Genomic DNA, 8399 nt, shown 5'->3' on the forward strand with positions numbered 1-8399 from the left:
AGGCGTATAAAATTGTTTATAGGTCCCTTAACACAGCTCGGCACGATGATTCAAGAAACCAACAAACCATCGGGTGACATATCCAAACAGGATCGTTGGACCACAACACCGAAGCCAAGTGACACGCGACGAAGCGGATTAACGAGGCGACGAGGTTAACGAACCGCACGTGAACAACAGAATACATCCACAACATCCACTCGCGTGCGGAATCAAGCTAACGGTTCGGTGAGCCAACGAGTCATCTAACCGTAGAACGGATTCGAGCTCGAACTCCAAGGCGGATTTACTGCCAAATCAGGATCCGGACTGCCAAATCAGAGTTCAGATCAACAATAAAATTCGGATAAACCGCGAAACCGAAAAACGGGCTCAAAACCAAACACCTGGATGACTCGGCCAAAACCGAGCCACCTCTAGGTGGCTCGGTGGCCGAGCCACACTCAGATCTGGGCCCAGATCTGGGCCCAGATCCGCTTTCAGAGGCTATAAATAGAGGAGTAAGAGCTCATTTTCAGGTGGTTGGAATTTTGGAGCCGAAACTCTGCTGCATTTAGAACTCACCTTCAGATTCAAAGCTTAGAAGACTCAGACTCTCAAATCTGGTTCTTGGCAATCATCCACGCCAAATAAGGCAGGAGTTTGAGAGAGATCAGATCTGAGATCTACACGGTTTCCCTCTGGATCAGACCTTGGTCTTTGATCCCGAGAAGAGTATCGATTTCGCTTGGTCGATTTCGATTACTAAAGGCTATTATTTCCTTGGTAAAATAGTACCCCCGGCTGTTATTTCCTTCATGAAATAGCACCCGTCATACCGTATAGATCCGACCGGATCAACATCGCGCGGTGGTCCACGGATTAACCCTGGCGCAGGCAAAGAACCCACAAAAGCGAGAGACCGCAAAACAGGATCTCGTGATTCGTTCGACATAAAAGGAAAGTTGTAATTTTTATTTCTTCTTTGATCTCGTTGTAACCGGATCTTATAAACTTTCCTCCCAATTCCAGCCTGCATCTTCATCAAATACAACATTTCTACTGATAATTATCTTGCCAGTCAGTGGGTTATACAGTCTATATGCCTTTGATTGAGTAGCATAGCCAATAAATATACATTTCACTGACTTATTATCTAGCTTAGACCTCAAATCAACCAATGCATAAGCTGTACAACCAAAAATTCTCAAATGACTTACAGAAGGTTTCTTTCCTCTCCAAGCCTCTAGTGGTGTTCTGTTCAAGACTGCCTTTGTGGGAGAGACATTGAGAATGTACACAGCTGTTGCTACAGCTTCACACCAGAACTTGTTTGGCACATCCCTAGCTTTGAGCATACTCCTTGCCATTTCAACCACTGTCCTGTTCTTCCTCTCAGCTACTCCGTTTTTCTCAGGAGTATAAGGTGCAGTCAGCTCTCTTCTTATGCCATGCTCCTCACATAATGTGATGAACTCATTTGACAAGAATTCACCACCCCAATCTGTTCTTAATGCTTTTATAAACAAACCAGACTGTTTTTCAACCATAGCCTTAAAAATCTTAAAACAATCAAACGCTTCAGATTTAGCTTTAAGAAAATAAACCCAGCTCATTCTACTGTAATCATCTGTAATGAGCAAGAAGTACTTACTTCCACCTAGTGAAACTGTCTTCATTGGGCCACATAAATCTGCAAGGACAAGTTCAAGGCATTCACTTTCTCTCCAGGCTTTTCCACTTGGAAATGATCCTCTTGATTGCTTCCCATAGATGCAACCTTCACACAGCTCAAGCTCTCCAGTTTTAGGCAATCCAAGCACCATGTCTTTGGACTGCAGCAACTTCAATCCTTGCATATGCAGATGACCATACCTTAGGTGCCATAGCTTGGCATCTTCATCCCCCTTGACTGTCAAGGCTCTGCTCACGTAGCCTGACAAATCTAGAGGAAACATTCTGTTTCTTCTCATTGGGATCTTCACAACAACTTCTTTGGTCTTCTTGTCACAGATAAGACAAGATTCATTTTCAAACAGCACATGATAGCCAGAGTTGAGGAGTTGACCAACACTAAGGAGATTTTGAGCTAATTTTGGCACATACTGCACATCACATAGGAGCTTGGTGTTACCTTGCTCAGTTGTGATTGCAATCGTGCCCCTGCCTTCTACTTCAAGCTGTTTTCCATCACCCAGTCTGACTTTGCTCTTTGCTGTCTCATCCAGCTCTCTGAACATTGATTTGGCACTTGACATGTGGTTTGAGCACCCACTGTCAACATACCAGATGCCACATCATGCATCATTGCTTGATGCATTCTGTGCCAAGAACAATTTTTCTTCTTGCTCTACAATGTTAGACTTTTGCTTACCTTGGTGTTCATCCTCCTCTTTCTTCCAACAGCTGGCTTCTTTATGCCCTGGCTTCTTTTTTAGTGACGGAAATTCCATAGCTAAAACAACTTTTAGCGACGGAAATTCCGTCGCTAAAAAATAAAAGAAAAAGAAAAATTTTGGGCGTGTGCTTGCCTAAAAAAATTGGGCATCCCGCGCCCGACAGAGGGATTTTCCCCAAATCCTTATCTCATTTCCCCCCTCTCCTCATTCCCCCCTCCCCCCCTCTCTCCCTCCCCTTTCTCTTCGTCGGCACCACAACCGCTGCGTCGCCGCCCCTCTCCCATTCTCCACTCCCTCCATCCTCCGCTCCCTCGCCCGCCGCGTCGCCGCCCTCGAGTCCTCCTCCTCCTCGCGTCACCGCACCTCGCCCATCCTTCGCTCTCCGAAGAAGAAGAAGAAGGGGAGATGGAGGCAGACGACGAGATGGCCGCCGCCGATGTCGATGACCAAGATCCCCAATCCTCTAAAGAGGTAGCCCCGAAACCCTAGATTTTGATTTCTTTAGTTAGAAAGACTGAAGATGGTATCTTGTTGGAGTAGAACTTGGAGGTGATGAAGTAGAGGTTGAAGGAGATCGAGGAGGAAGCTGGAGCTCTACGAGAGATGCATGCTAAGGTCGAGAAGGAGATGTCTGCTGTTCAAGGTTTGGTTTCCCCCCTCCCTCTGTTTCTCGTTTTCTAGGGCTTTTGTCGGAGCCGCTTTGTTCGGGATTAGGTTTCGGTACACTATGTTTTCCGAGAAAGCTGCCCTGTAGTTCAGTTCTTGTATACTTACAGTCATTGTGCGTGCTTTGTTGATTGTGTGCTCTTACAGTCTCTTATTGGAAGATTATGTTTGCTCCTTGGTTTAACATTTCCTTGTGCTTTCACTCTTCTAGTGGTGCTGCAAGCCAAGCTGAAAAGGAGGAGGTGGATTCGAGATCGATCTATGTTGGTAATGTGAGGTTCTTCAAGCCATCCTCTCTTTTCAGTGTTTTGCAGTTTACAATAATGCTTGCATCTCTTACTTCACTCCTACATTTATCTAGCAAGAAGTCTTATTTGAAATTTATGTATTACATGATCGGTATAAGGAATGAATATGTAAATTTTTTATTGCTTAGTGCTGGATAAGTTGACGTTCTTGTTATATTGTGACTACCAGTATACAGTTTCGTAGTCACATCCCATTTTTAATGGATGCACTGCTTATTGCTCATATTCTTTTGAAGATGTAAGATGACAGATGGAGGTATTTGGTAGCATGCATCTTAGTGAAATGTTAGCAGTAGAACAGTCTTAACTAGTGAAGCAAATTTTCTTTCTTTTTGGTAGTATCCCTTTTATTTTAATCAATCTTATGAGTATTATGAATTATACTTCTCATACCGATTGTTAGGTGGACTATGCCTACACTCCTGAGGAAGTGCAACAGCATTTTTAGTCTTGTGGGACTATAAACAGAGTAACAATTTTAACAGACAAGTTTGGTCAGCCCAAGGGATTTGCATATGTGGAATTTGTTGAAGTAGAGGCTGTTCAGAATGCTCTGCCGTTGAATGAATCGGAATTGCATGGTCGTCAGCTAAAGGTTTGCATCAATTTGATTAGGTTAAACTTTACAATGTAAACATCCAACTGATTTGGTTGTGGTGCAGGTGTCAGCTAAAAGGACCAATGTACCAGGAATGAAACAGTACCGGGGTCGTCGAGCAAGCCCATATATGGGCTTTCGATCACGAAGGCCTTACATGCCACCTCCATTTTATGCTCCTTTTGCATATGGGTATACTGTTTTACTTCGATGTTTGTATTTATTTATTATATGCCCTCTAAAGATATGTCTTATTGTATTATATGCTCTCAAAAGACATGCTTTTGTCTGGAGATATAAGGTGAAATGTTAACTTGTCACAAATTAGTTTCTCATAGAGCTTATATGGTCTCATAGGCCACTTATACAACACTCGTGGTTGCCCAATGCTGGTTATATGAGCTTGTTTGCATACTGTGATGGCTTGCCTAATGACATTTCATGTTCTCCTTCCTCCCTATTATTTTTGATAAATATTGTTGAACGTGTTTATATTTTTGATGTTCACCATGTATTTTAAATGAGGATCAGAAACTTTAAAATTTACTTATCTATAAAATTGTTAATGATAGTTTCCTGTTATTTATACTATTGTAATGTTGGGTATTTCATTATATTTGCAGACCGGGACTTCTAGACAAGGTGGAGCTGGTGATGAGGATGATGGCGATGAATGATTTGTAATAATTTAACTTTAAAGACAATAGTTGTATAAACAATATGTATTATGTCAGGGTATTTTTATTTGTTTTTAGTGAAATATGTGTTATACATGTGTGGTATTGCTGATTGAACAGGGATTATTATTTTTTTGTACAGGGTATTTTCAAATTTCAAAATATTTTTTAAAAAGATACTGGTCACTTTTTAGGGACGGATTTTCTTAAAAAAAGTACGACGGAAAATCCGTCGCTAATGTCCCGTCGCTAATATTTAGCGACGGATTATCCGTCGCTAATAATCATATTAGGGACCCTCAATGTAGTGTCGGTATTTTAGCGACGGAATTTTATTTTTTCCGTCGCTAAAAGTTTTAGCGACGGATTTTGGACTTTTAGCGACGGAATTGTCCGTCGCTAAAAGTCATGTTTCCAGTAGTGGATTCAGGCTAAAGAGCAACCATTGCAGCCTTCAGTAAAAGTTCAACCTCCGGCGAACCACTCTAAATCGTCGATAATTCCCATGGCTACTCTGGGAGATCACGCAGAATCGTCCCGAAGAAAGAAGTCAGTTTTGGAGCGCCTCGGTCCACTCCCCGATGGACAATGCAAAGCTCCAGTTCAAGAACGTTTGGGCCCGATAAAGAAGCCCCGAATGACTCAACATGTTGGGGGTCGCCGCCACCCTCAACATGACAAATAAATTAGGGCAGCTAGGCGCACCAATTTGCGCATTGAAGTCCAGAAGCCCGCTGAGAACTCACGCTCGCAAAGGCATGTTTCGAGGCGTGTAACTTTTGAAAGCCCAAAGAAGGCAGTTCGCCCTCAGAAGGAAACATTATCGTCTGATGATGATAGCGTTATACCTGAGAAGTCGTGCCAACACACGATAGGTTACTCCTACCTTCAAGCAGATGAGTTGTACTATCGTGCTGGGGGTACGAGTAAAACCAGGAAAAGGAGTCTTCGAGAACAAGAAACTCAATGCCCCTGTTCCAAACTCATTCGAACAGTATTGTCTGAGTGTAACTACATCAAGACAGTTCCTGAAAGAGTTTCAGTTTTCGATAGACTCGGTACCGACCTAGGCGTTTCCGACGAAGAAGAAGGGTGGTTGAAGACGGAGAATTTCCGAGGGTCACCACTAACATGACCAGCAAAGGGACATCGACACGGGATAATCTCGAGTCGATTCTGAAAGCACCCCGGCATATAACCCGCTTGCAGTCTTGAACTATCAAACGAGCGACTTATGGTAGGATTCGGACAAGGTTACCTTCAGAAGATGAGGAATCAGATGCCGGCTCTGCGGTTGCATCAGATAATATGGTATCCAGCGAGGGACAACCCCGCGAGGCACTTATGATAAGTGCGGAACAAGTGGCCAAGATGCTTGAAGAAGCCATGGCTAAACAACAGGAGAGCTTCAGGTTCGAAATGCAGATGGCCATGTAGAATATGAGAGAAATGCATGACCAACAAATCCAAGCACTGACAAACCAGCAAGGCGAACCAAGTCGTCGTAACCAGGTTAATCAGGAAGATGAGGATACAAATGCGAATGAAGCTCATAATGCCAATAATCCTCCCGTCAATGCAGGGGGTGGTAACGAGAATGCTAGCGAAAACACAGGTGAAAGCTTGAAGATCAAAAACCTCGAGAGCAAAATCAATACGTTGATTTCCGCTCAAGAGATGAAGAAGACGGGCATTCCTTGTCCATACCCAAGAGAATGGGAATTGATCCTGTATCCGACGAAGTTCAATCTAATTACCTTCACGCCGTTTAATGTGATGGGTTCACCCACTCAGCATTTTATTTACTTCAAATCACACCTGGGGGTTATCTCTGGTAATGAGCCTCTGATGGTACGGTCCTTCGTTGGCACTCTTTGTGGATCCGTCTTCGATTGGTATCATCGCCTCAAGCTAGGAAGCGTGAATAGCTGGGATGATATGGAGATTAAATTCCTCACCAATTTCTTCGACGACGACACCGAGATATCCATCGGGTCGTTGCTTGACGAGAAACAAAAAGACGGGGAATTGGTTGACACCTTCGTCAAAAGGTTCTGGAACAAGATGATGAACTGCCGGGACCCGATCACTGAGGAGTTTATTCTCCAGACTTGCCACAACAACCTCGTACTGGACGTGTTGGAAGCAATGGGGATAGCACCGTCCAAAACATGGAAGGATTTGAAGGTCCAAGGAGAGCAAGCCGAGCGATTCCTCAGAAGGAAGAAGGCGGAGAGAGGTCAACAAGAGACGAATGCTCCACAGTAGAATTTCGTCCCACGAGGGAAAGGTAAGGCACATGCTAATGCAGTTGATGCTAATCAAACTTTCCAATTGCAACCTCAGCAACAGCAGCAGCAACGAGCACCACAACAGTTGCAATCGCAATGGCAACAACGGCCTCAGAAGCAGAAGTCTTCGGAGCCAAGATTTCCTAAAGTGTACTCTTTCAAAGATGACGAAGTTCCCGGTATCTTTAAGTACCTGTTGGAAAATAACAAAATCCAGCTGCCGACGATTGTAGATCAAAAAGGGGCTAGCAAAGTGACGGATCCGAAGTATTGCGCATACCATAGAGCGGTCCATCACCCTACAAAGTCATGCTACCACCTCAAGGATAAAATCTAGGCGTTAATTGATGTAGGTGTCATAACCCCGAAGCCGTCCAAGAATGTCGAAGCAAACGCAGTGTCAATCAGCTTTGGATCAGTGCCCACAGCATGGTTTAAACCAGAACGCGTCACCAAAGTTGGAATGAAGACAGTGAATGACAACCCATATGGGCAACGCCAAAAAGGACTTGTGCCACACACAGCCCCAAATGGCAAAATCCTCTGGGTTCATCCCGACCTAATTAAAGACGATCAGTGGACGACTTCCTCGACCAAAAAGGGTAAAGGCAAGTCCTGCAATGCTACTTCCGCGATCTTCGAAGAGGATGGTGATGAAGCTCCTACCTTCCCACTCTCCGAAGAAGAACAAGAAGTCTTTGCCACTAGAAGCGGAAATGAGTATCACTTCAACTACCCATCACCTAGTGATCAGTTAGCTAAGCAGGGGGTAACTAAACGGGGACCAGCCAAAACTCTTATGGAGCTGGGTGTGATTACGACTCCTAGACCGGTTGAAGAAGCTCGACGACAGCCAGTTGATAAACAGAAAGAAAAGAGGCCCCAGGAGGTTTAGAATCCGAAGCAGACTCGTTTCAATCGTTCGATTGGAAGAGATAAACCGGAAAGCTCAAACACTCTGCACGTCTTCGATATTATGGCTCAACTAGCTAACATCCCAGTGCGGATAACATTATATGAGTTGCTACGGTTGTCTAAAGAAACAAGGGAAGCCTTGCAAGAAGCCTTGGCCAATTCAGAAGTGTTCCTTACTCGGATCAAGCGACACTTGAAGAGCCAGAACTGTCAATTCAACACTACAATATAGTGGCTAAAAATCTTCTCTGCATTACCTTCACCAAAGAGGACATGCAAACGAAGAATTCAAACCATGATCGACCCCTATATTTCGTTGGGTACATTGGCTCCAGCAAGGTCAACCGAATCCAAATGGATCCGGGTTCTGCTGTGAGTATTATGCCGCTTCGAGTTAGCGTCAACAGGCACTGTTATCTATGGATTCAACACTAGCGGGTCAAGACCCTTGGGTAAGATCCGGGTAAAATGTCAAATGGAAGATTTGAAGACAGAAGTCACATATTATGTGATAGATGCCGAGACTTCATATAACTTACTATTGGGTCGGCCTTGGATCCATAGTA

The 8399-nt window shown here is 44.1% G+C and overlaps 1 pseudogene; it reads left to right on the forward strand.

Annotated features, from left to right (window-relative positions):
* LOC109841842 lies at nucleotides 2784–4627 on the forward strand (annotated as a pseudogene).

The sequence above is a fragment of the Asparagus officinalis genome, chromosome 5, assembly GCF_001876935.1.
Source record: "Asparagus officinalis chromosome 5, Aspof.V1, whole genome shotgun sequence".
NCBI lineage: Eukaryota > Viridiplantae > Streptophyta > Magnoliopsida > Asparagales > Asparagaceae > Asparagus > Asparagus officinalis.